Source organism: Cygnus olor, chromosome 4 (genome assembly GCF_009769625.2).
Source record: "Cygnus olor isolate bCygOlo1 chromosome 4, bCygOlo1.pri.v2, whole genome shotgun sequence".
NCBI lineage: Eukaryota > Metazoa > Chordata > Aves > Anseriformes > Anatidae > Cygnus > Cygnus olor.
The window spans coordinates 77,786,532-77,810,425 of NC_049172.1; the positions used below are offsets into that span (position 1 = coordinate 77,786,532).

Consider the following 23,894-nt stretch of genomic DNA (forward strand, 5'->3'; position numbering starts at 1 on the left):
TGCAGCTGTAGTTATCACAGAATCACAGAATATCAGGGATTGAAAGGGACCTTGAAAGATCATCTAGTCCAACCCCCTGCCAGAGCAGGAACACCTAGATCAGGTCACACAGGAACACATCGAGGTGGGTTTTGAAAGTCTCCAGAGAAGGAGACTCCACAACCCCCTGGGCAGCCTGTTCCAGTGCTCTGTCACCCTCACCGTAAAAAAGTTTTGTCTCATATTTAAGTGGAACCTCCTATGTTCCAGCTTACACCCATTGCCCTGTGTCCTATCATTGGGTGTCACCGAGAAGAGCCTGGCTCCATCCTCCTGACATTCTCCCTTTACATATTTACAAACATTAATACGGTTACCCCTCAGTCTCCTCTCCTCCAAGCTAAAGAGACCCAGCTCCCTCAGCCTTTTCTTGTAAGGGAGATGCTCCACTCCCTTAATCATCCTTGTGGCTTGGCGCTGCACTCTCCCAAGCAGTTCCCCGTCCTTCTTGAACTGAGGGGCCCAGAACTGGATGCAAAATTCTAGACGTGGTCTCACTAGGGCAGAGTAGAGGGAGAGGAGAACATCTCTCGACCTACTAACCACAGCCCAAGATGCCATTGGCCTTCTCGGCCACAAGGGCACAGTGCTGGCTCATGGTCATCCCACTGTCCACCAAGACCCCCAGGTCCCTCTCCCCTTCACTGCTTTCCAGCAGGGCAGTCCACAATTTATGCTGATGTCTAGGGTTGATCTTGCCCAGATGCAGTACTCTATACTTGCCCTCATTATATTTCATTAAGTTTCTCCCCGACCAGCTCTCCAGCCTGTCGAGGTCCTGCTGGATGGCAGCACAGCCTTCCAGCGTGTCAGCCACTCCTCCCAGTTTAGTGTCATCAGCAAACTTGCTGACAGCATACTCCATTCCCTCATCCAAGTCATTGATGAATATATTGAACAATACTGGTCCCAGTACCAACCCTTGAGGGACTCCACTAGATACAGGACTCCAACTCGACTCTGTCCCATTAACCACAACCCTCTGGCTTCTTCCCTTCAGCCAGTTTACAGTCCACCTTACTACCCGATCATCCAGACCACACTTTCTCAGTTTAGCTGTGAGGATGCTGTGGGAGATGGTGTCAAAGGCTTTAATGAAATCAAGATACACTACGTCCACTGCCTTTCCATCACCTATTCAACCAGTTATAGCCTCATAAAAGGCTATCAGGTTGGTCAAGCGCGACTTCCCCATGGTGAAGCCGTGTTGACTGCCCCTAGTGACACTTTTATCCTTGATATGACTAGAGGCAACACCAAGGATAAGTTGTTCCATCACCTTACCAGGGATGGAGGTGAGGCTGACCTGTCTGTAGTTAGCTGGGTCCTCTTTCTTGCCCTTTTTGAAGACTGGAGTGACATTTGCTTTCCTCCAGTCCTCAGACATCTCTCCTGATGCCCATGACTTACCAAAGATGATGGAGAGTGGCCTAGCAATGACTTCTGCCAGCTCCCTCAGCACCTGCAGATGCATCCCGTCAGGACCTGTGGACTTGTGGATGTCCAGCTTGCTTAATTGGTCCTTAACCCAGCCCTCATCAACCAAGGCAAATTCCTCCTTTTTTCTGACTTCATCTGGGGTCTCAGGGGTATGGGGCTCCTCAGGAGAGCCTCTGACATTATAGACAGAGACAAAGAAGGCATTCAGTAACTCTGCCTTCTCTTTATCTTCTGTCACCAGGGCACCCACCTCATTCATTAGTGGGGCTACATTGCCTCTAGTGTTAGTTTTATCCACAATGTATTTGAAGAAGCCCTTTCTGTTGTCCCTGACCCCTCTTGCATGGTTTAGTTCTAGGGAGGCCTTAGCTTTCCTACTTGCCTCCCTACATCCTCTGACAACGGCCTTATATTCCTCTCAAGTGGCCAGCCCCTCCTTCCATGATCTGTAGACACTCCTCTTCCATTTGAGTTTGCCCAGCAATTCCCTGTTTAACCATGCAGGTCTCCTGGTTCTCTTTCCTGACTTCCTACCTGTTGGAATGCTCTGTTCTTGAGCTTGGAAGAAGCAGTCCTTGAACGCTAAACAGCTATCCTGGGCCCATTTTTCCTTCAAGTACCTTGTCCCATGGGATTTCCCCTAGAAAATGCTTGAAAAGGCCAAAGTTGGCCCTACTGAAGTCCAGGATTGCAATTCTGCTTGGTACTCTGTTGCTGACACATAAGATCCTGAACTCCACCATCTCATGGTCACTGCAACCAAAGCTGCCCTCAACCCTAACCACTTCAACCAGCCCCTCCTTGTCAGTGAGGAGAAGATCCAGCAGTGCTCCTCTCCTAGTTGGCACATCCACCATTTGCATCAGGAAGTTATCATCAATACACTGAAGGAACCTCCTGGACTGAAGATGGCTGGCTAAGTAGGCCTTTCAGCAAATGTCAGGGTAGCTAAAATCTCCCACAATAACCAGGGCCTGTGTTTGCGAGGCTGCTATCAGCTGTCTGTAGAAGGCCTCATCAACTTCCTCATCCTGATCTGGTGGCCTGTAATAGACACCCACAATAGTGTCCTCCATGCCAGCCTGCCCCATAATTCTCACCCACAGACTCTCAACTCGCTCCTCATCCGCCCCTGGACAGTACTCAGTACAATGTAGTTGCTCCTTCACATAAAGAGCAACTCCACCACCTCGCCTTGCTGGCCTGTCTTTCCTGAGCAGGACAATAACTATAGCTATTGTTCACGCTCCAGTGGATTGCACAGGCCTGAGGTATTTTCTTCTTGCCAGAGTTCTGAGTACAAGAACCTCTGCTCTTGCACCTTAAACAAAAGAAAACCACTCGTCATTGTGATCGCAGAAATATTTGTGTCCCATTTATAGCTGATAATGTACTGTCTATTTGACATACGAGACATATTTGTCTATTTGAATATGGGATCTATTCCACAATCTTTAACATGGTACAATAGTCACTGTTCTCCAAGGGGTTGTTTCGGGCTGTTTCTAGGATTTAATCTGTGCTATTTCTAACCTCCTCCAATACCTGGTCAATTTGCGGTACTCATTGAACACCTCTTATAACTGAGCAAGGAGAGTGATCTTCTTGCCGACCAGATTGGAGCAGTGAGCAAGATGTCCTGTACAATACTGAATCAGACGAAGTTTGAGGAAAGTTAGCTGCCAAAGCATACTGGGATCTTGCTTAGCTTGGTGCATGTGTATGGCAGACGAGTGATGCTTTAAGGCAGGCTGCCTAGTAGATGATGCCTATGTCAGGCCTATGGAAGGTGGGGGGCAATGCTGTTCAGTTAGAAGGAATTTGTAAAATCCTTTAATTTGAAATATTTTGTTATGCTGCAGGGGATGTGGTGTGACATGCTGGTGTGCCCCTGAACACTTTTTTTTTTTTTTTGTAGCATCTCTTGCAGGTTTAGTAGGGTACAAATACTAGCACTAGAAATAAATTTGAGAGTGCTGTCATCAGTTATTCATACCAGGAAACCGTTTTAACAGTAAACAGCCTTTGGCATTTAGCTCTGGGAAGAGTAGTTTGCAGTGTGGCAGACTTAATCTCTTGTCTCATGTCACCCATATTTTTTTATAAAACCATTTTTGCCCTGACCACCTCCCCTCCTAAAGTTTAGGCAAGAGGTGACATGTTGTTTGTTTGTTTTGGTAGAGGTCATTGTTGTTCCTGTATGGCAAGTTTCTCTGCCTTCTTTGTGTCCAGTTCTGGGCTCCCCAGTACAAGAGGGAGATGGAGCTCCTGGAGTGAGTCCAGTGGAGGGCTATGAAGATGATGAGGGGACTGGAGCATCCCTCATATGAGGAGAGGCTGAGAGAGCTGGGCTTGTTTAACTTGGACAAGACTGAGAGAGGATCTTATCAATGTGTATAAATATCTGAAGGGAGGGTGTCAAGAAGATGAGGACAGACTCTTTTCAGTAGTGCCCAGAGACAGGACAAGAGGCAACAGGCACAAATTGAAACATGGGAAGTTCCAGCTGAATATGAGAAAACATTTCTTTACTGTGAAGATGACAGAACACTGGCACACGTTGCCTAGAGAGGCTGTGGAGTCTCCTTCTCTGGAGACATACAAAACTGTTTTCCCCACCCCCCACATGCATTTTGAAGTGGGCAGTCCCTAAGCCGATGCAATCTAACTGCATCTAAGCTGTAGGTTGTTACTTCCATGAGCTATAAAAGATCTTAACGTGTTTTTTTTAAATCGAGGCTCATGTGTGTGCATTTGGCTTGTCCCGATGGCTGGTGTAGATGATAGCTCATGTGCCCAAAACTCCTTGTGCCGATGTTGGATCTGCCCCTCGGTAAAGGACCACATCCCATGTGTTCAGCTTTTATTCCTTACCGTGTTGTAGTTATATTATTTTATTTTATTTTTATTTTATTTTTATTTTATTTTATTTTATTTTATTATTATTATTTCTGAAAGAAAGAGTGGATTTTTTGTGGGTCTCTCTGTGAGCGTATCGAACAAGGCTGCAGCAAATATGCGTACGCGAGTAGACTGCAGCGCGTACTGGACGGTATCAGAGCGCTACCCTGCTAGCAGTGGAGAGCCAGGTGAAGGTGTCCAGGGTAAGGGCTTGTTCTGCCTCAGGTTGAACGGAAAGTTTCTGAAGTTGAGCATCCTGGGGGATGTTTGTAGGACTGTTGTTAGACGATAAAAGTTCAGATGGTTGTGGATGAATGGGATTTTATTTGCTCTTTCAGATAGCTATTCCTACCAAAGATCGTATCAGTTACAAAACATAAGCTTGCAGTTTATACATCTTGTAGCATCTGTAGCAAGATAAACTGGCAGATGAACAAATTAGCAAGTACAAACACATGTGACTCTATAGATAAGATTAAGTAACGTGCAGTTACTTCTCTGTAAAAAAAATTGCTAATGGTCAACACTGACAGAATTGGGTGATATTTGCAACATAAAGGGTAAAGAATGTGGGAATTTCTAGTATGTTGATATTACTCTGTTAACAAAACTGAAGTACCAGCCACTTGCTATGTCTGGTTCTTCTAGCGCCCCCTGCTGCCACCTGCTGGCGAGAAAGCGGTACTGCAGGCGCAACGGCGCGGCGCGATAGCGACCTCTGTCGCCGCCTGCTGGTCTAAAGTGGGCACTGCAGGCTGAGTGGCGCCGCGCGTGCGCGGTGGCGCCCGGTCGCCCTCTGCCGCCCCCTCTGGCGAAGAATGGCACTGCAGGCTGAGCGGAGCCGCGCACGCGCGCTGGCGCCCAGGTTCCCTCTGCCTCCCCCTCTGGCCAAAAAGCGGTACTGCAGGCTGAGCGGCGCCGCGCATGCGTGGTAGCCGCAGCGCCGCCGGCATTCTCGTTAGTGCCCCTGCCTGCGGCAAAATGGCGGCGTCCTGCTCCTGGGGAGAAGCTGTGTCGCCGCGGCTCGGCTCGGGACGGGACGGGACGGGACGGGACGCGACACCACACCACACCGAGTTTGGTAGTCGGGGCCGCCCCGGGACGGCGCGCGGCGCGAGGCGGCGGGCGGTCGGGGCGCTGCGCGGTCGGCGGTTCCTGGGGCAATGGCCCTTGTGCGGGGCGAGGGGCGCGCCGCGCCGTGCCGTGCCGGACCCGTGCTCCGCGGGGCCGTGGGGTCTGGCGGTGGCGAGCCCGGGCGAAATGGGGCGGGGGAGGGAGGGAGAGCACGGAGAGGAAAGGAGAGGCGGGGAGCGGCACGGTGGAGGGGGGCGTTCCGGAGTCCCCGCGGGGTCAGGCGGGCTGCTCTGTCCCGAGGCATGCTGGGAAATGTAGTCCTGCGCTGCCGGGCGGCCGCCTCGGTCGCTGCGCGGCCACCCCGTTGTCGCTGTCGCTTCGGCCCGCGTAAGGCGTGTCACACCCCGGTGTGTTCTCCTGGGGGGGTGACAGCTCAGCCTCCGGATCCTTACCGAGGAGGAAGCCGGGGGAGAGAGCGAGCGAGAAACGCCTCAACCGCGACATCGTCCCGGCGGCACCCAGAGCGGGAGCTGCGGTGAGCGTCCTGCTGCCCGGCCCCTTTCTTAACCTGTCCCCTCTCCCGCGGAACGGTGGGGAACAGGATGGCGGGGGGCGGAGGGGGGACCGCTGCTTAGGGAGGGCTGGGCGTCAGTCAGCAGGTGGTGAACAATAGCATCGCGCATCGCTTGCTTTGCAACGTTCCCTCGTCATCATTGTTATGATTTCCCTGCCTTCTTTGTCCTATTAAACTGTCTTTATCCGAACCCACGAGCTTTACCTGTTTTTTCTTCCCGAGTCTCCCACGGTGGGGAGAAAAGCACCACTCAGCCATTCGCTCTGGCCACGTGCTGGGTTCAGCCAGAACGAGAACGCAGATGGGAAAGAGCAGAATGTGCATGTCCTCATTCGGCTTTCAAAAGGAAACGGACTAACAAGTTACTCTAGCGAACAGTTTGGGGTTGATTGGGCAAGTTCTCCTGACTTTGGGAACTTGTCAGGACTACCAGTCTTCTCTTTCTAATGTTATTTTTCATAATACTCACCGCAAACCCTTGCCGAATTTGAAAAAGTTACAGGGAGGTCGCCTGTGCTGTCTTTGCGTCTCTCTGGAAAGGGGGATGCGCTGCACGGAGGTGTGACTCTTTTTCTGTAATCTCTCGTCAAGAACTTCTGGGTAAACAGATCCTTCAGCTCGTTGGATACGGACGACCTGCAGGGTTGTTTGCCGTTCCCACGATAGGGATAGCTGCAGAGCAGGTACCGAGCGGGAAGGAGATTCGAGCGACAGCTAATGTCACCGTCAAGAGCACTGTGGCATGGGAGCAGCCGGGGACAGGATGCGAAAGGAGAACTTGATAAGGAGCTGCTCTGGAAGGTGGAGGCAGGCAGCGACCCAAGAGGAGCAAAATCAGCAGGGGAAGGTGGGATCGGGGTGGGGGGATGTTAGGAATGTTAAGAGAGGAGGAGCAGCCGAGAGGAGCGACTTTTCCCTTTCCTGCGGAGGGAGATGATGATGGAAAACCTGCCCTGAAGAAACGCTTGCCGTTTGCCGTTCAGGCTGTAAAGCCGCGCACGTGTCTTCCTGAGAACGGCTGCACGCGTGTGGCATCTCAGGCCGTGAGCTGCTCAGGCAGGGATTTCTCCGTGCAGGGCGGCGAGTCCCTGGGAAAGCCATCATCTGGTGGAAGAAAGCCCAGGGGACTTCTCAGAGGTAAGAAGCCTTCAAACATACAGGGACCCCTAACTCGTCCACCGAGCATGCGAGACAAACATCCGTGGCACAAAGATCAAGGACGACTTCTCAGAGGTAAGCAGCTTTCCTTTTGTTCCCCCGTCCTCTCAGGAGCCCTCCTTACGCTCTTTGCACACGCTTGAGGCCCACAACACTCATTTTCTCCTCTATTTAGCATTCCTGGTCCCTGCTATGGGGAATAATTGCCTCAGGTGACCTGAAAATTAAACTGATATTCACGTTTTAAAGAAAAGGTACAGCACTGAAGAAGCTTCCAGGGTGGAGTGTAGTTGCGCTACATAAAAGATCCCGAGGCCTCCAACCTTAGACGTTGATCACGCTGGGGGAACCTGGTGTGCTGACTCTAAGAGGAACAGCAGTACGGAGTGTAGAGCAGAGCGGAGGTGCCGTGGATAGGCTCTGTGACGAGACGGGAACTTGGTTGTTCTTATGCGTAACTGAGACTGATTTCCAGTGGAATAACAGTGCTGTTAATGGGGTGCTATCAGACCCTGAGAGCAAAGATACACTTGCCTTTGAGTGGAAAGACCCTGAAATGGGGTGGAAGCAACGATAGAGATGGACAGTTTTACCTCGGGGCCACCAAATTTATTTGGGCAAGTTCCAGAACAAATTTTTGAGCAATTCCAGCCTCCGGGGGAGGTGTTCCTCTTGCAATATGTGGATGAACTCTTATTGTCAGGACAGGAGAAAACAGTTGTGAAGGAAGCCACTAACAAGCTATTCGACTTTCTGGGAAAACAGGGCTTGAAAGTATTGGAAAATAAATTACAGTATGTAAAAAGAGAAGTCAAGTACTTAGGGCATCTAGTGTCTGAGGGAAAACAAAGAATAAATCCAGAGAAGATTCAGGGAACTGTCGAGCTACCCCTACCCAAAACTAAGAAAGAGAACTAAAAAGTTTTGAGAGAGGGGGGTTTTTAAGGAATCAGGAGCCACCAAGTCCAAAGGAAAATAGATACTCCCTGCTGGGAGAGAAATGCTGAATCAAGTGCTAGTGAGGCAAATATTAATTTTATATTAATATTAATGTTTTATATCAAAGAGAGCTGTTGGGGAATTCAAGCAACGTGTGACGCTGTGCTACGGAAATGTGTATGTGTAGGAGTATATATACTTCGGCTGAACAAGTACGCAGGAGTTGTGTAGTATGTCAAAAGGTAAACAGGAAAATTATCCGCAGTCAGCCCGAAGCGGGGCAAGAACCAGGAATTCAACCCTTCCAAAGCGCACAGGTGGATTTTACAGAACTCCTTAGAACAGGTAGGTTTAAATACTTAATGAGTCTTGGTCGATCACTCGTAAGGGTGGGCAGAAGCTTGCTCTTCGGTATCTGCTACTGTGAGCATGGTAGCCAAGGTAATTCTAGAACAGATGATTCTCAGCCATGGAGCCACTGAAAATACTGTCTCTGATCAAGGAAGTCACTTTGCGCCACAAATATTTCAAGGGCTAATGTAGACTCCAGGAATTAAGTGGAAATTTCACGCTCCTTGATACCCTTCCTCTTCTGGAAGGGTGGAGAGGATCAGACAGTAAAGAAGCAATTGACTAAGTTCTGGAAACTCGGCTCCCCTGAACGAAGAAGCGCTTACCTTTGGCACTTCTCCGAATTCAAACTGCACCAAGAAAAGATGTGGGAAGGAGTGTCACCATATGAAACGTTACTTGGATTGCTATACCTGGACAAAGGGAATGAATTACCTCAATTTGAGACAAAAGATGCTTTTCTTAAGAACCGTGCACTTGTGCTGTCGTCCTCTTTGTCCTCTCTCAAGACCTGCGGATCATTAGCTCAAACCCCACCCTTGGAAGCCCTGATCCATCCATTCCGAGTAGGAGATTGTGTTTTGATGCGAACATGGAGAGAATCAAAGCTGCAACCTGAGTGGGAAGGACTGTTCCAAGTGCTCCTGACTACTGAGATGGCAGGAAAAACGGCTGAGAAAGGGTGGACTCATACCTGGGTAAAAGCATCAGTTAACCCTGATACCTGAGAGACTGCATTAACAAAGACTTTTAAGGTTAAAACTGTCAAAACTATCTATTGTAAACCTTTAACTTCTCCTTAGAAGAATCCTTAATGAATTAATGAGTAAAAGGGATTGAATTACACAGAACTGGAGTGTTTACAGGGAACACTCCCTGCAGATGGGAGAAGGCGGTGGGGTATTTAATCCCCACCAGAAGAATCCTTATTAGTTTGTGATTTTTATTGTTTTGCTTAATTATTATTTCTTAATTATTATAGGGGTATGTATATATACAGAGAGAGAAATGATGTATTTTAAGTTTATCTTAGTAATACCTACTCTGAATGCATTAGTGGTAGGATAAAGGGGAAAAATCAGCATTTCCAATGAATCCAGAACATCTCTCGAGTTCTATCTCGAAGTAATTGTTGGATTTGCACCCACGTGCCTAGAAGGACTGAAAAGGCCTTGTCCTTGATTGCTATTTCCAGCAGCAACTATGGATACTCTAGATTTCTAAAAATGACAGATCATACTCAGTCCTCGGAAGGAATAGATTTTGAAGTCGAGCTCCCCGCACGTAATCCTGGCTACAATATACCGTGTTATCGAAGGTGCCTTTTAAACGACATTGATAGAAACTCAGGGGGCGACAGTGCTGACCCTGGGTGTGGAACTATCCATACTGGGGGGGACTGCTCTGTGTGGTGGGGGCTGCTTGCAGAAGCGCAGGTGGGGGGGGGCTGGGGGTTCCCGGCAGGACCCCCAGGGCAGGGGATGGCGTTGCGGAGGCCGGGTCCCGCGGGATTGGCGGCTGGGGCAGGGAAAGGCCAGGCAGGGATGGCACGGGGTGGCAGGCACGGGTCTGCGGGTGCTGGGCTGCGGGTCAGGAAGCCCGGGGCTGGCTCCGCGGCGTCCGCAGTGTCAAGCCGCCAGGAGCACCTTCTCCCCCAGCAAGCCGGGAGTTGTGGTCCTTGGGCTCAGAGCTTCCCGTTGCCCACGTTGGGTTCGTTATTATCATCTCCCTGCCTTTTTTATCCCGGTAAAAAATGTACTGTTTCAGCTTGCCGTCGCTCAGCTTCCCAGCCGTGAGCGGCACGTTGCCCAAGGCAGATCCTGAGGCCTCCCTGAGGCGGCGTGGGGTGCAAATTTCTGCTGTTTTCGTTTGTGCTTCTTCTGGGAAAATGGTCTGGGAAGCTGTGCCTGCTCACCTCGGGACGCCCCCTGCCGGCGAAAGGCGGGTACTGCAGGCGGCGCGGGGCGGCGCATGCGCGGTGGCGCCCCCGGCGCCCTCTGCCGCCCCCTGCCGGCGAGAAGCGGGTAATGCAGGCGGCGCTGGTCCGCGCATGCGCGGTGGCGCGCCCGGGCGCCCTCTGCCGCCCCCTGCCGGCGAAAAGCGGGTACTGCAGGCGGCGCAGGACCGCGCATGCGCGGTGGCGCCCCCGTGCGCCCTCTGCCGCCCCCTGCCGGCGAGAAGGGGGTACGGCAGGCGGCTCTGCTCCGCGCATGCGCGGTGGAGCCCCCGGGCGCCCTCTGCCGCCCCCTGCCGGCGAGAAGGGGGTACGGCAGGCGGCTCTGCTCCGCGCATGCGCGGTGGAGCCCCCGGGCGCCCTCTGCCGCCCCCTGCCGGCGAGAAGGGGGTACGGCAGGCGGCTCTGCTCCGCGCATGCGCGGTGGAGCCCCCGGGCGCCCTCTGCCGCCCCCTGCCGGCGAGAAGGGGGTACGGCAGGCGGCTCTGCTCCGCGCATGCGCGGTGGAGCCCCCGGGCGTCCTCTGCCGCCCCCTGCCGGCGGGAACCGGGTACTGCAGGCGGCGCTGGTCCGCGCATGCGCAGTTTTTTTTCCTGCGAGTGATGTTACTACATTGATTTTTTTTTTGGGGTGTCACCTGTTATGCTGCTAGATTTTTCTTCCTGTGTAGAAGAAGGGTTGAGCTCATTCCAGTTAGCTTCAGTAACTTGCTTTCTCATATTGTCATTTCAATATTCAAAGCTGAAGCAAAAGCATTGGTATTGTTGCTGCTAGACAGACACCAGTTCTCCTGTCTGCGCTCTGCATGCTGTTCAGATAAGCTAGAAAAAAATAAAGGCAAAGAAAAACAGCTGCTGCGCCTCCTGCTCTCTTTCTGCTTTCTCGTGCTTTGCCCCTCCCCTTTCCCAGGTGATTGGGTTTGGGTTCCAGGCAGAGCTTAATGGTAATTGAGTCACAGGCATGCCCTCAGAGAGCTCATTCTGCCTGGGCTGCGCTTTGGGGTAAGTGCTTTGGTTTTCCTTCAGTCAGTTGCAGGGGTCTTTAGGTGGTTAAGAGTCTACGGACTGATGCGTTTCCAAGTAGAGATCGGTACGTCCTTCTTTTTGAGGTAACAACTAGTAGGATCTGTTAGAGGCAGCTCTGGGGAGGGCTGACAGAGGGCCCGAGACTGATTAAAGAGGCAGGATCCATGAAGTAGCGGGGAAGGGAAGAAGGTAGGCACTCCGGGTTTAGGAATTGATCCGGTAACTCTGTGCAGAGACCAAGGTAAGAAATATTAAGTATTGCCTTGGGGGTCGGGTGAGACTCCGTGTGATGTGTGACTGAGACATACTTTTGTACGAAGCGAGTGTGGAGAGTCCTGATCCGCGGTTCCGTAGCTCCGCGAGGGGCGTGGCCGGAGACAGCCGAAGCGTGAGATAAGAGAGAGAAAGGAAGCGTCTCGGGAAATTTGGTGTACGGTAGCCCTTGCACGGGGAAGTGCTTGGCAGTACACCAGGGAAATTTGGTGTACGGTAGCCCTTGCACGGTAAAGTGCTTGGCAGTACGCCCCCATTTTCCAGAATCGGAACGTTAGTGTGTGGTACCCTGCAGGAGGGAAATTTCTGTAGCAGCACACTGACAAGGGCTAGGAAAAATGGGAAATATGAGTTCCAGGGGACAGGGAGATATCCCTGGGGGAGTGCCTGCCGACAGGTCTTCCTGAAGAATGATAAGAAACTGGAAAAATAATATCAAAATCAGAGGAGATGATAAAAGAAAGAGGGAAAAAAAAAAGGTTAAATATTGTGTATCAGTCAGGACAAAAGAACCAATTAAGGAAACAGCAGTATTTTGGCCAAAATACGGGTCTGATGAAAATTCAGGCTTTAAATTTATACATAAACAATAAGATTCCTTTTTTGGAGAAGGAGCCAAGTTACGCTCCCTATAATCCTAATATTGCACCGGTGGCAGCAGCAGTCGCTCCAGGAAGGGAGACAGGGACTGTAATTAACACTGTCCCTAGAGAAGGAGCGTACTCTAGGCTCTGGCAAGAATTAGAACAAGGTAGAAGAGATGCTGAGAATTTTGCCTTCCCTGATACTAACAGTACTAACGCTAACTGTCTATCCTCTTAGGTGAACTCCCCCCTCTCCTTACCGGCAGAGAGGTTAGGAGTTTTAAGGAGGAGACGAAGTCCTTAGCTGAGGACCCCAACAGGCTAGCTGAACTCTTAGACCAGTTCCTAGGACCTAACCTACGCTCTTGAGGGGGAATTATGTCTATAAGTATGTTGTTTACAGGGAAAGAAATGGGAATGATCGGGAGGAGAGCTGCTATACAAAAATGGGAGAGAGCTCATCCTCCAGGACCAGGGGTAATACCGGCAGGGTAGAAATACCCACTTGCTGATCCTGGCTGGAATAATAATAATGCACAACACAGAAATCATATGAGAGATTTGGGGTCAGAATGAGAAAGTACTCGTGGATGAATGCCAAGGACCTGGTATCCCAAGGTCTCTTGAAAGTTCATTTTGTGATTAAAGCCTGGCAAGATACACAGAAAAAGCTCCAGAAGGTGGGGGGATGTAGTGAACAGTCACTGTGGGGGGCCCTCCTGCGGGAGGCCCTGGAGGCGTATATCGGGAGGGGAGATGAGAAGGAAAAGCAGAGCGCGAAACTAATGGTATTGACGGTGTAGCAGGTAGTGAGGCGGAGGGTTGGAGAAAGAGGAAGAAAATCTTCAGGGGGAGTCAGGGCCAGGATGGAAAGGAGAGGAAGAGAGATGAAGGAATGGCAGGCAAGGAAAGCTCAGGGACAGGCTTTGAAGCGTGGCCAGGCTGGCCACTTCAAATAGCAATATCCGGAGTGGAAGAAGGAGGAGAGAAGGAAAATGGGAAAGTACAGGCTGGAGAAAGATAGAAGTGTTAAAAAGGGTTAGTGAAGGTGTTAAAGGTGTGGTATGTAGTGTTTGACAGAGCTGTTTGAAGTTGAACGAGTAGGGAAAGAGGATGAAGGCATTATCTAAGTAACAGTCTAGAAGTTTTGGTATATTTGCTGTGGTGTTTGGTCAGTTTCCCAAGTACTGGGGGGGGGGGGGGGGGGGGGCCGCCTGCCCCGCCCCCCCCCCCCCCCCCCCCCCCCCCGAACCTTGCTATGTGAACCCAATACACTGGGGCAGCTAGATCATTACTGGCTTGTAAAGTATCAGGGATTAAATTAACTAATGAAACCCTAAAAGTGATGGGGGTAGAAGGGGCTGGGATAACAGTGCCACTTTTGGGGGATACCAGGCTGAGAGTAGGGGATAAAATGATCGCTGGGCAATTACTGTATGTACCAAAGGCAGGGACTAACTTGTTGGGAAGGGATTTGATGATGACATTGGGCATTCAAATGGCAAATTGTTAGACTGGAATAACAGTGTTATTAATGGAGTGCTCTCAGGCCCTGAGAGCAAAGATCTATTCACCTCTGACTGGAAAGACCCGGAAATGGGGGCGGAAGCAACAATACAGGCGGACAGTTTTACCTCAGGGGTTTACAGGGCCACCAATTTATTTGGGCAAGTTCTAGAACAGATTTTGGAGCGATTACAACCTCCCGAGGAGGTATTACTGTTACAAATATGCAGATGATCTTTTATTGTCAGGACAGGAGAAGACAGTTGTGAAGGAAGCTACTGACAAGCTATTCGACTTTCTGGGAAAGCAGGGCTTGGGAGTATTGCAAAATAAATGACAATATGTAGAAGGAGAAGTCAGGTATTTAAGGCATCTAATGTCTGAGGGAAAACGAAGAATAAATCCAGAGAGGATTCAGGGAATTGTTGAAAACTAAGACAGAATTAAAAAGTTTTAAGAGAGATTTATTTTTTTCTTAAGGAATCAGGAGCCACGAAGTCTGAGGGAAAATGGATACTCCCTGCTGGGAGAGAAATGCTGAATAAAGCACCAATGAGGCAAATATTAACTGTCTTACATCAAGAGAGTCATTGGCAGGTGCAAGCAATGTGTGATGTTGTGCTAAGAAAGTATGTCTGTGTAGGAATATACACTTTAGCGAAGCAAACATGCAGAGGATGTACCATATGTCAAAAGGTAAATAAAAAGGTCATCCGTAACCCACCTAGAGGGGGACGGGCGCCAGGGATTCGACCGTTCCAAAGCATACAGGTAGACTTTACCGAATTACCTGAAGCAGGGAGACTTAAGTACTTGTTTGTCCTAGTTGACCACGTGACTGGATGGGTGTAAGCTTTCCCCTCGGTATCTGCCACTGCGAACACGGTGGCTAAGGTATCACCGGAGCAAATAGTCCCTAGATGTGGGATAGTTGAAAACATTGATTCAGATCAAGGAAGTCACTTCACTTCACAAGTACTGCAAGGGTTAATGCAGGCCTTAGAGATTGAACGGAATTTTCACACCCCCTGGCACCCCTCCTCTTCTGGGAAGGTAGAGCGAATGAACCAGACGTTAAAGAAGCAATTAACTAAATTAGTGTTAGAAACCCAACTTCCTTGGGTAGAATGATTACCTTCAGCACTCCTCCAGGTTCAAACAGCACCGAGAAAGGATCTAGGAATTTCACCGCATGAGATGCTGTTCGGATTCCCCTATCTGGGCAGAAGGGATGAGATACCGCAATTCGAAACAAGAGAGAGTTTTCTTAAGAACTGTGTTCTGGGGTTGTCCTCTTCTTTGTCATCTCTCAGAACCCGTGGGTTGTTGGCTCAAACCCCACCTTTGGAATTCCCCATTCTCCACCATCAACCAGGAAATTGGGTCCTGATTCGGACCTGGAAAGAATCAAAACTCCGGCCTGAATGGGAAGGACTATTCCAAGTACTACTAACCACTGAAACAGCCGTAAGAACTGCAGAAAAAGGCTGGACTCACCATACTCGAGTGAAGGTGTCCGTCGACCCCGGTACCTGGGAAGCTGTTCCTACAGAAGAGTTGTTGGAAGTTGAAATCGAAGAGAAAAATCTCGTAGCGGACTCTGAGCAGGATAAAAGCTTACAATTGTAAACTAACCTTTTATTTTCACAGGTAACTAATGAGCGTGACTCGTGATTGAGAGAAAGGACTGGCCTATGGCGAATCGAAGTGCTCCCAAGGGGTTTTTGTTCTAGTAGTAGTGTACATATATCTTACTGTTTGTATTGGTAATTATTTGGAAACCTAAGGGTTAAAAATAATGACGGGGAAAAATCAACTATTAATTTTGTTTCTAGTGATTGTGGGCCTCAGAGAAGGCCTTGGTCAATTGGCAACTTGGAAAAGGCATGACCAGATAATAGTAAGACGGGATACCCCGTCAGAATAGGGGGTGAATGTGACAGAGGGTTATGTACCACAGTCTGTCATGTTTGATGCTTGTGAGGTGTTAGCTTGTGGAGATTTAAATGCCCAATGACAATTGAGCAGAGAGAACAAATAACTGGGAGAGACCCAACAGCCAGATTGAGAACAGCTGTATGGAAACGATCCTCTATTGCCATCAGAGAAAGGGAGAAACTCAAGGAGAAAACAGGAGAGAAGACAGGAGGCCCTCTTTGAAATGTGGCAGTTCAAACATCTGAGATTGAAACGGGGTATGGGGATGTGAATGCCCGGATAGAATGGGTCAAATATACTGTCCAGAGTCTCAACCATAGCAATTGCTATGCTTGTGCCTCGGGACGACCGACTGCCCAGACAGTGCCCTTCCCATTGGGGTGGACCAGGGATTCCCAGGGGATGCGATGTATGATTGCATTGTACCAAGAAAAGGCTGCCTGGGGAAATGAGGCCTGTAAGTCTCTCGCTTTGCTGTTCCCTTCCTTGCGTGATAGCAGTATCAGGGTTCCCCCTGCATTCTCTACAGCTATAGGTAACCATACAGCTTGCCTATCACGGCAAGCCGGGAATCAAATTGCTTCAGGGTTTGAGTCGCTGTTCTGGTGGGTAACAATCAATAAGAGTATTTATTACAATCAGCAGATATTCATAAATTATACAAGGGATGCGATAAGAGAAATCGCTGAACAACTAGACGCCACCAGCAGAATGGCTTGGGAAAACAGAATAGCATTAGATATGATGATCGTGGAGAAAGGAGGGGTGTGTGTGTGTGTGTGTGTGTGTGTTGTTTTTGCAGTTACATCGTTTAGAGGGAAGGAATGTGGCGTTGAGATAGGCTTGCAGTGATAAGAAAGCTTAACAGACAACCTTGTAAAATGCAGACAACCGGACTCCTTAGAGCAATTAGGTGAAAATCACGGTGTCAAGTCAGATAAGTGGAGAACCATTACCACTTCAAACAGTGAAAAAGTCAAAAGAAATTTGAAATTTAACAGGCCGTCAACTGAAGGCCACGTATTGTCTGTGAAGCGTGTCAGATAGGTTGTGAACCTGGAATACCCAGTCAATGGGGAAACAGGGGAGGGTCCCGGTCGTCGAGAAAGAAAGTATATAAACCGTACTATGTGACTAGCAGGTGCGCTCCTGCTTGTGGGACGCGTGCCATTGCGATTGCGAATAAATTACTGCTTCACTGAGCTACTCGCCTGAGCCTAAGTTACTGGCTACGGAGTGTTTCTCACACTCCCCGCACGTAATCCTGGCTACAATATACCGTGTTATCGAAGGTGCCTTTTAAACGACATTGATAGAAACTCAGGGGGCGACAGAACTGACCCTGGGTGTGGAACTATCCATACAGGGAATAATCCATACTGTACCAAATATGGTAGCCACAGGAATGCTAATATACGTAGCGCACACCAGATGCAACATGAGAATCCTGTAACTGGATGGCCTGAGATGGTAACTGGATGGCGAGAGGTGGTACTGGCTACGTGGCAATAAAGCCAGGAAGGTGTTGCCCCTGGGATGGAAGGGAGCTCGCACCCTGGAGGCAGTAATTCCAAATGTAACTATTACTGAAGACCCACAAAGCCAAAGCCCCCTTGAGACCACACGCAGGATTAAGCGGACTCCAGATAGTTCTCTAGTAAACTTCTCTAGTATTTCACAGCTTTGCAAGGTGGTTTTTACCTTGGTTAGGGGCGGGTGAATTAGAAAAAGCTATTGTAAATATCTCTGCTATGACTGAAGAACTAGAAAATAAGTTCGATAAGTTTGCAAAAATAGTACTGCAGAATCGAATAGTATTAGATTCATTAATAACCTCATAAGGAGGAGCGTGCACTGTAATTAATGCTTGTTGCTGTATATACGTAGATCAAATGGGACGAATTTGACTGATATTTGGGGGGAAAAAAAAGTATATTGAGGGGGGTGGGGGGGAAAGATCCTACATAGAGTACCTCAAGGTGACAGTTCCTGGGCATTTAGAAACATTTGGGAGAAACTAACTTCGTGGTTACCTGAACAGAATTGGCTCAAACAACTGTTTGTTGGCATTGTAAAAATAATGGCATTGTACACCTACCGTCCCCCGTGACATCTGAAGAAGACTATTGCGCCTTAATGTTGGAAAAACTCAAGAGTGCGGTATGTGAAGAGGTGCAAAAACAACAGTAGGAGTAAGGAAAGAAGAGGGGGGAATTGCGAGAAACTGAGTTGTGTTTTTGCAGCAGAGAACTAATTTTCTGTATTCCGAGGTAGTTGTGTAGCCATAATAAGGAGAAATGCTACGTGGGTAAGTGGACAGTGGAAGGCCTCACTGTTCCAAAATAAGGCAGAAGCTTGAGGAAAAACAGGTCGAGCAGTGTGGGAACAGCAAAACAAAGATCACAGGTTCCTGAAACATAAGAAAGGGGGAAAAAAAGAAAATAAGAAGGGAGAAATTAAAGGGTTGAAAAAGAAGTAAAATTGTACGTATATGGTGTAGAGGAGCGTCGAGTAGCTTGTGAACCTGTAGTGCTCGGCCAAGGAGGAAACAGGGGAGGTGACCAGGTGTCGGGGAATAGGGAATAAACGCTGATGCTTTGCTTACTGTAACGCGCTCCTAATTGGCAGGACGCCCGCCACTGCAACCGCGAATAAAACAGCCTCACAGAAGATCGTGTGTGAAGCAAATGATTTGAGATGTTTCTCGCAGATACACCTGGTGAGAGAGGACCGAGCACACCCGGGCCTTCTTCAAAAAAAAAAAAAAGGCAACGCAGGGGCAACCTCAGGGTCGCCGTCCCACAGGGAAGCGGCGCAGTGATTGGCTGGAGCCTGAGGGCGGAAGTGGCGTCCGGACGTGCCTTCCCTGAGGGCGGAAGCGCTCCGTGATTGGCTCGGAGGAACCCAGGGCGGAAGTGCCGTGCAGGGCTTGCCGGCACTATGGGCGGAGGCTGCGGGGCCGGACCGGGCTCGGGCCGGCGAGGCGCGGTGCAGCAACGAGGTTGGTGGTCGGGGCCGCCCCGGGCCGGGCCGGGCCGGGCCGGGAGGGGGCGAGGCGGCGGGCGGTCGGGGCGCCACGCGGTCGGCGGCTTCTGCGGAAACGGCCCTTGTGCGGGGCGGGGGCGGCGCCGCGCCGGACCGGACCGGACCGGACCGGACCGGGCGTGCGGCGGGGTCTGCACCGCGCGGGGCTTCGGGGGGCTGGGGGAGAGGGGGGCGGAGCGGCGGGAGGCGGTGCGGGGAAGGGGGGGCGGTTGTGTGCGCTTGGCCGACTCCCCTCTGGGTTGGATGGACTGCGCCGTCCCGAGGCATGCTGGGAGCTGTAGTTCTGTGTTGCCGGGCGGCGACATGGGCTCCGGGGTGCGCGGCTGGTCTTTCCCCGAGCCGGTGCCGGGCCGTGCGCACCGGGAGGCGCAGGTTGCCGCTGGATGCAGGTTTAAGCTTGGAAATAAAGGGGGAGTGAGGGAAGAAAAAAAGCAAAGCCTTACAGAGCCTCAGCTCCACCTAGGAACAAATAACGGTCTGTTTGCTTCTGGAAGAACTTCCCACCGCTGAGGACGGATGGGGCGGACCCCAAAAGCTAGATGGGGTTGTGTGAGAGCTGGTGATAATGCCAGCAGGACTCCACAGCCGACAAGAGACATCGTTGGCCTTGACGTCCGTCACAACGGAAAATGCTCGTTTAATCCAATTTGGGGAAGTCTGTCAAACTCTCAGAAACAATAGCAGTGAGACTCTGTTATGCAGTCATGGTGAAAGTTTAGCATAGCGAAGAAACAGTGTGTATTAGGTAAGGTGACAAATGGAGTCACACCTCCCAGAAGTCCCAGTTTGTGGTCTTTAAGCTTTTTTTCTTGTTGGGGGAAGGTGGAGAGAGCCGAATATTATCCAGGAAGGTGACCAAATCCGTGCCTAAAAAGCTCAGCTGCTAAAGGTTTTATAAATGATCTTTGCACTGCAAGTTTCAGTTTTCATGAAGCCAAATTGAGATAAATCCAAAATTTTCTACGGATTTAAAAGAACGCTTACTAAAATATTCTTGTCATTCACAATAATAATGGAGTGAGTGAACTTGTTCCACACAGTGACCTTACTTTATTATTTTGTTTGTTGTATTCCAGCAAACTGTGTATGATCCCAGGAGCAAAGGCACAGTCTTGTGTAGCATTGTCATTCTGCCCCACCGCTCTGATATCTAACAAAGTAATACATTCTGGATGTTGTCTACAAATTCTTTCCTTCTTTATGTAAGAGGTCGATGCCCGTCGCCTAGTTTGTCACAGAGCGTCACTGAAGTACTGTTTTATTTGTATTTGTGAAGACAGCAGAATCAAAGACAGCAGGTCAGTGACTCCCACCGAGATGGTCATTAAGATAAAACAGTGAAGTTTCTAGCATATATTAAAAAGCCTGGAGGAATTAGCATAGCTTGCAGGAAAGTGTGCTGGAAAGAGATGATATTTGAGAGCAAGCATGAAAATGTCGTCTTTTTACCAAGAATGATGAGAACTGATGCATCTGCCCTGCGTTTGGATAGGTAAGTGAGTTAAGAGGAGCCGAGCGTAGAGTCTGCAGGGGAATTGGGAAATGAATGAGATAATTTAATCTCTTTTCCGTGCAAGCGTGTTTTTGTTTTGTTTTTTAAATCCCATACTTTTGTTATTATCCAGAATTTTTAATATAACTCTGTATTTTAACTGGTCCGGGTTTATGGATAGCAGCTAAGTATAGAAAGAAATAAGATCCTGAAGCATCCCTGGAGCCGCTAACTCTACCTCTTTATCTGTTCCCTAAGAAGATGCCCTGGATTTAAAGACGGTGTGTATTAAATGAAGTATGAGAAGAAACAGCTTCTTCGGACACTTGCGCTCCTCTTCTTCAGCTCGTGGAGAAGGCTGACAGCCTGTCTCACTCTTGTCAGTGCTACCCCACCAGCTCCTTTAGGAGCCCAGCACCGCGTTTGGCCTGTTGCGATCTTCCCGCTCCCCTCATTTCTGTGCTGCAACGCCACCATCCACGAGAAGTCAGGTAGGATCTGAAGACCTTTGACATTGCTAAAGAATCAAACCTCAGCTGTCAGTTTTAGCCCTTTGTATTCCATACGTTTGCTTTGCTGGATGATGGTTTCGTTGTTGATTTTGTAATACGTTCTTTGTAGAGGTTATTTTAAGGAGCTAAGTAGGCAGCCTCCTTCCCTCGGTGGATTTGTGCGAGTTTTAGCTGAGCTTTGCACATCTGAGCGATTGCCCAGTGGCTGTTCTGGTCTTGACACGTCCCTAAAACCTTTGTCCGCCTCGCCCCTCCTCTTTGTGTATTAAGATGCACGTTTGCGCAAAAATTATGTACACCGTGCATAAGCCCCCCAGTGGTTATGGGGCATTTTCAGCATTTCACAGATAAGGCTCCGTGTTTACTTAATCACTTAGGCATAGTCCTGGCTTTCAGCGTAGGCATAGCTAATGATTGTTACTCAAGTGGTTATAAAGTTCCCAACGTTTGTTTGTTTATATATATATATAGAGAGAGAGAGAGAGAGAGAGATACATACCCATATGTATATGTATGTATATACATAAATGAAACTGAGTCTGTGGAGTAAAAGACTTTTCTGCTTGCAGTATGTACTCACGTATCAGCAGACTCATACGCAAGTTGATCCAAACTGGGTGCCAAGCTGTGCCTTTTTTGTCACCTGGAATATGCAATCTGTGCACCTCAGGTGTACCTTGTCTATTAACTATCTCTGACATTGTGCCACCCCATTAATATCAGTGGATGCACCCAGCACCACCTTGGGGCTACAGAGAACGTGGAAATTTCCTGTATGTTAATGTTACTCTGTTAACAAAACTGACGTACTAGCCGCTTGCTGTTTCTATTTTTTTGTTTTTCTTTTCAGTAGTCTCCTCAGAAGTTGTTGTGGACACGTGTATCTTTTCTGTTCTTCCAGGATTCATTCTTCAGGAAAGACGACCATGAAATCCGAGGGCTGTGGACAACCATCTACCAGATGGTTGCTGCAGTTGCCTTTGGTCACGTCATTCGGGCTTTTAGCTCGCCCTTTCCTCTACCTTGAGTTGAATTTTTGTGCAGTGCTATGTTTGCAGTGGTAGCCGAGTTTGCAGTTTGCGGCCGAGGTGTTTTTGATTAAAAACGATCTTAACTGTAATAGTGAATTCACAGAGTGTGGCTTTGTATAATGACTCCCACGATGATAACATTTTTCTCCTTTGTCACAGAGAGGAGAAAAGCTCTTTCCAGAGAGATGGAGAAGGAATTAATTAGACCTCTGCCTCATCCTGCGAGACCAGAAGACATGGAGTAACTGTAAGCTGCGATTCTCAGGAGACATACTAAGAGTCCCGGGTTCCTTCTCTGCCTGCCCCCCAAGGCCTTGGGCATGTTGGGTTCACCCTGGGAAGGGCACGTTGCTCAGGGCAGTTATTTCCTCCCCTAGACGACGTGGGGTGCATTTTTCTGATGCACTTGTGGTTTTCCACCTGTGGTTTTTCACTTGTGGTTTTCCACGTGGTTCGCACTGCTTCCATTATTGAGAAAACGGTTTGGGAAGCTGTGTCTGCCACTTCTCAGGATTTTCTGCCACCACCTGCTGGCAAAAAAAATCAGTAACGCAGGTGGAGCCATGTAGGACTTCTCAGAGGTAAGCCTTCAACGTATGGGGACCCCTAAACTCGTGAGCCGAGCACGCAAGACAAATGTCCGTGGCACAAAGATCAAGGACGACTTCTCAGAGGTAAGCAGCTTTCCCTTTGTTTCCCCGTCCTCTCAGGAGCCCTCTTTATGATGCTTGTACACACTTCAGGCTCACAACACTCATTTTCTCCTCTACTTAGTATTCCTAGTCCCTGCCTAACCCGTCTTCCCTCCCCCCACTTTCCAAAGACCTACATGCTCTGCTCAGGTCCCTCCTGAGGCCTTACAGATCTTTTAAATCTGCTCAGCGTTCTTTCCGGCTTGTACTGTGCCATTATTTTTTCCCTGCTCCTTTTGAGAATGTCTGTACCCTTTTCAGATCTCGATTGGGTTGGCTTTTTTGAACCCATCTGCATAGCCTTTTGTTTTTTAGATAGTCTACTAAGGTATGTTACTTCTCCGGTGAGTTATTTTACTACATTGAATTGTATTTTTGTGGTTTGTAATCTGTTACACTCCTAGATTATTTCTACCTACGTAAAGAAAGGTTTCAGCTAATTACAGTCAAAAACAGTTTTAGTTACCTACTTGGTCATATTGTTGTTTCAATAATCAGGACTGAAGCAAAAGCACAGGAATTGTTGCCCCTAGTAACACTCCACACACTGTTGAGCTAAGCCAAATAAAAAACGCAGCTGCTGCTCTCTTTATCCCTTCCTGTGCTTTGCCCCTCCTCTTTCCCAGGTGATTGGGGCAGGGTGCCGGGTGGGGCCTAATGGTATATGAGCCGCAGGTGTCCTATCAGAGAGCTCATTCTGCCTGAGCTGCTTTTTGGGGTAAGTGCTTTGTTTTTCCTTCAGTCAGTTGCAGGTTGTTTTTTTTTTTTCAGGTGGGTCGGAGTCTAGGGGTTGATGCATTTCCAAGTTGAAAGAGATAAGTACGTCTATTTAAAGTTACATCTAGTAGGATCATTTAAAGTAAACTAATCTATATAGTAGTAGATGCCTTTATTGCATGCAGCTTTTCTTCAGGTGAGTAATTCTTATAGTCTAAGTAATTCTTTTCCCATGTTTTGGTCACGATGTTTGTAGCGTGCCTTTTTATGTGTGTGTTTGGCCTGGAGCTGTCCTGCCTGGCAATTAGTGATGGTAGCTAACGTGGTGGTTCATCAGTGCAATAATACATTGTCCTGACTCTTTTGGGAAAGACATCTGGTCTGTCTCTGGGCGAATGCTCAAGTTCTGGGCGAGTACTCAAGGGCAGCTGGCACAGAGTCTTTTTTCTTTTTTTTCCCAGCAGTAGGTAAACCTTAGGAGGAATCGGTCAAAGGAAACAGCAACTGTCAAGTTGCTGTTCGGCAAAAATCTGTCAAGTTCTTGTTCGGCAACTCGGTGACTGGTTTGATCTACTTCTCAGATGTAGAGGTAAATGGACTGCTCTTTTGAAATGATAAAATAAAAAACATGAAGTTTGTCAAATGTGGC

The 23,894-nt window shown here is 49.0% G+C and overlaps 2 long non-coding RNA genes across 13 annotated transcripts; both read left to right on the forward strand.

Annotated features, from left to right (window-relative positions):
- Positions 1-4,497: 4,497 nt before the first annotated feature.
- LOC121069414 lies at positions 4,498-18,174 on the forward strand. 2 transcript variants are annotated; one of them, XR_005819413.1, is made up of 3 exons: positions 4,498-7,261; positions 7,362-9,794; positions 17,049-18,174. It is a non-coding gene; the product is annotated as an uncharacterized LOC121069414 (long non-coding RNA). The 2 variants fall into 2 exon arrangements; XR_005819414.1 differs by having other exon boundaries at positions 4,498-9,794.
- A 209-nt stretch (positions 18,175-18,383) lies between these two features.
- Positions 18,384-23,888, forward strand: LOC121069411. 11 transcript variants are annotated; one of them, XR_005819406.1, is made up of 9 exons: positions 18,401-18,475; positions 18,562-18,757; positions 19,878-19,959; positions 20,552-20,784; positions 21,996-22,083; positions 22,214-22,510; positions 22,790-22,856; positions 23,155-23,246; positions 23,710-23,888. It is a non-coding gene; the product is annotated as an uncharacterized LOC121069411 (long non-coding RNA). The 11 variants fall into 11 exon arrangements; XR_005819402.1 differs by having other exon boundaries at positions 18,391-18,475; positions 22,790-23,246; XR_005819408.1 differs by lacking the exon at positions 22,790-22,856 and having other exon boundaries at positions 18,403-18,475.
- The last annotated feature ends 6 nt before the right edge of the window (positions 23,889-23,894 follow it).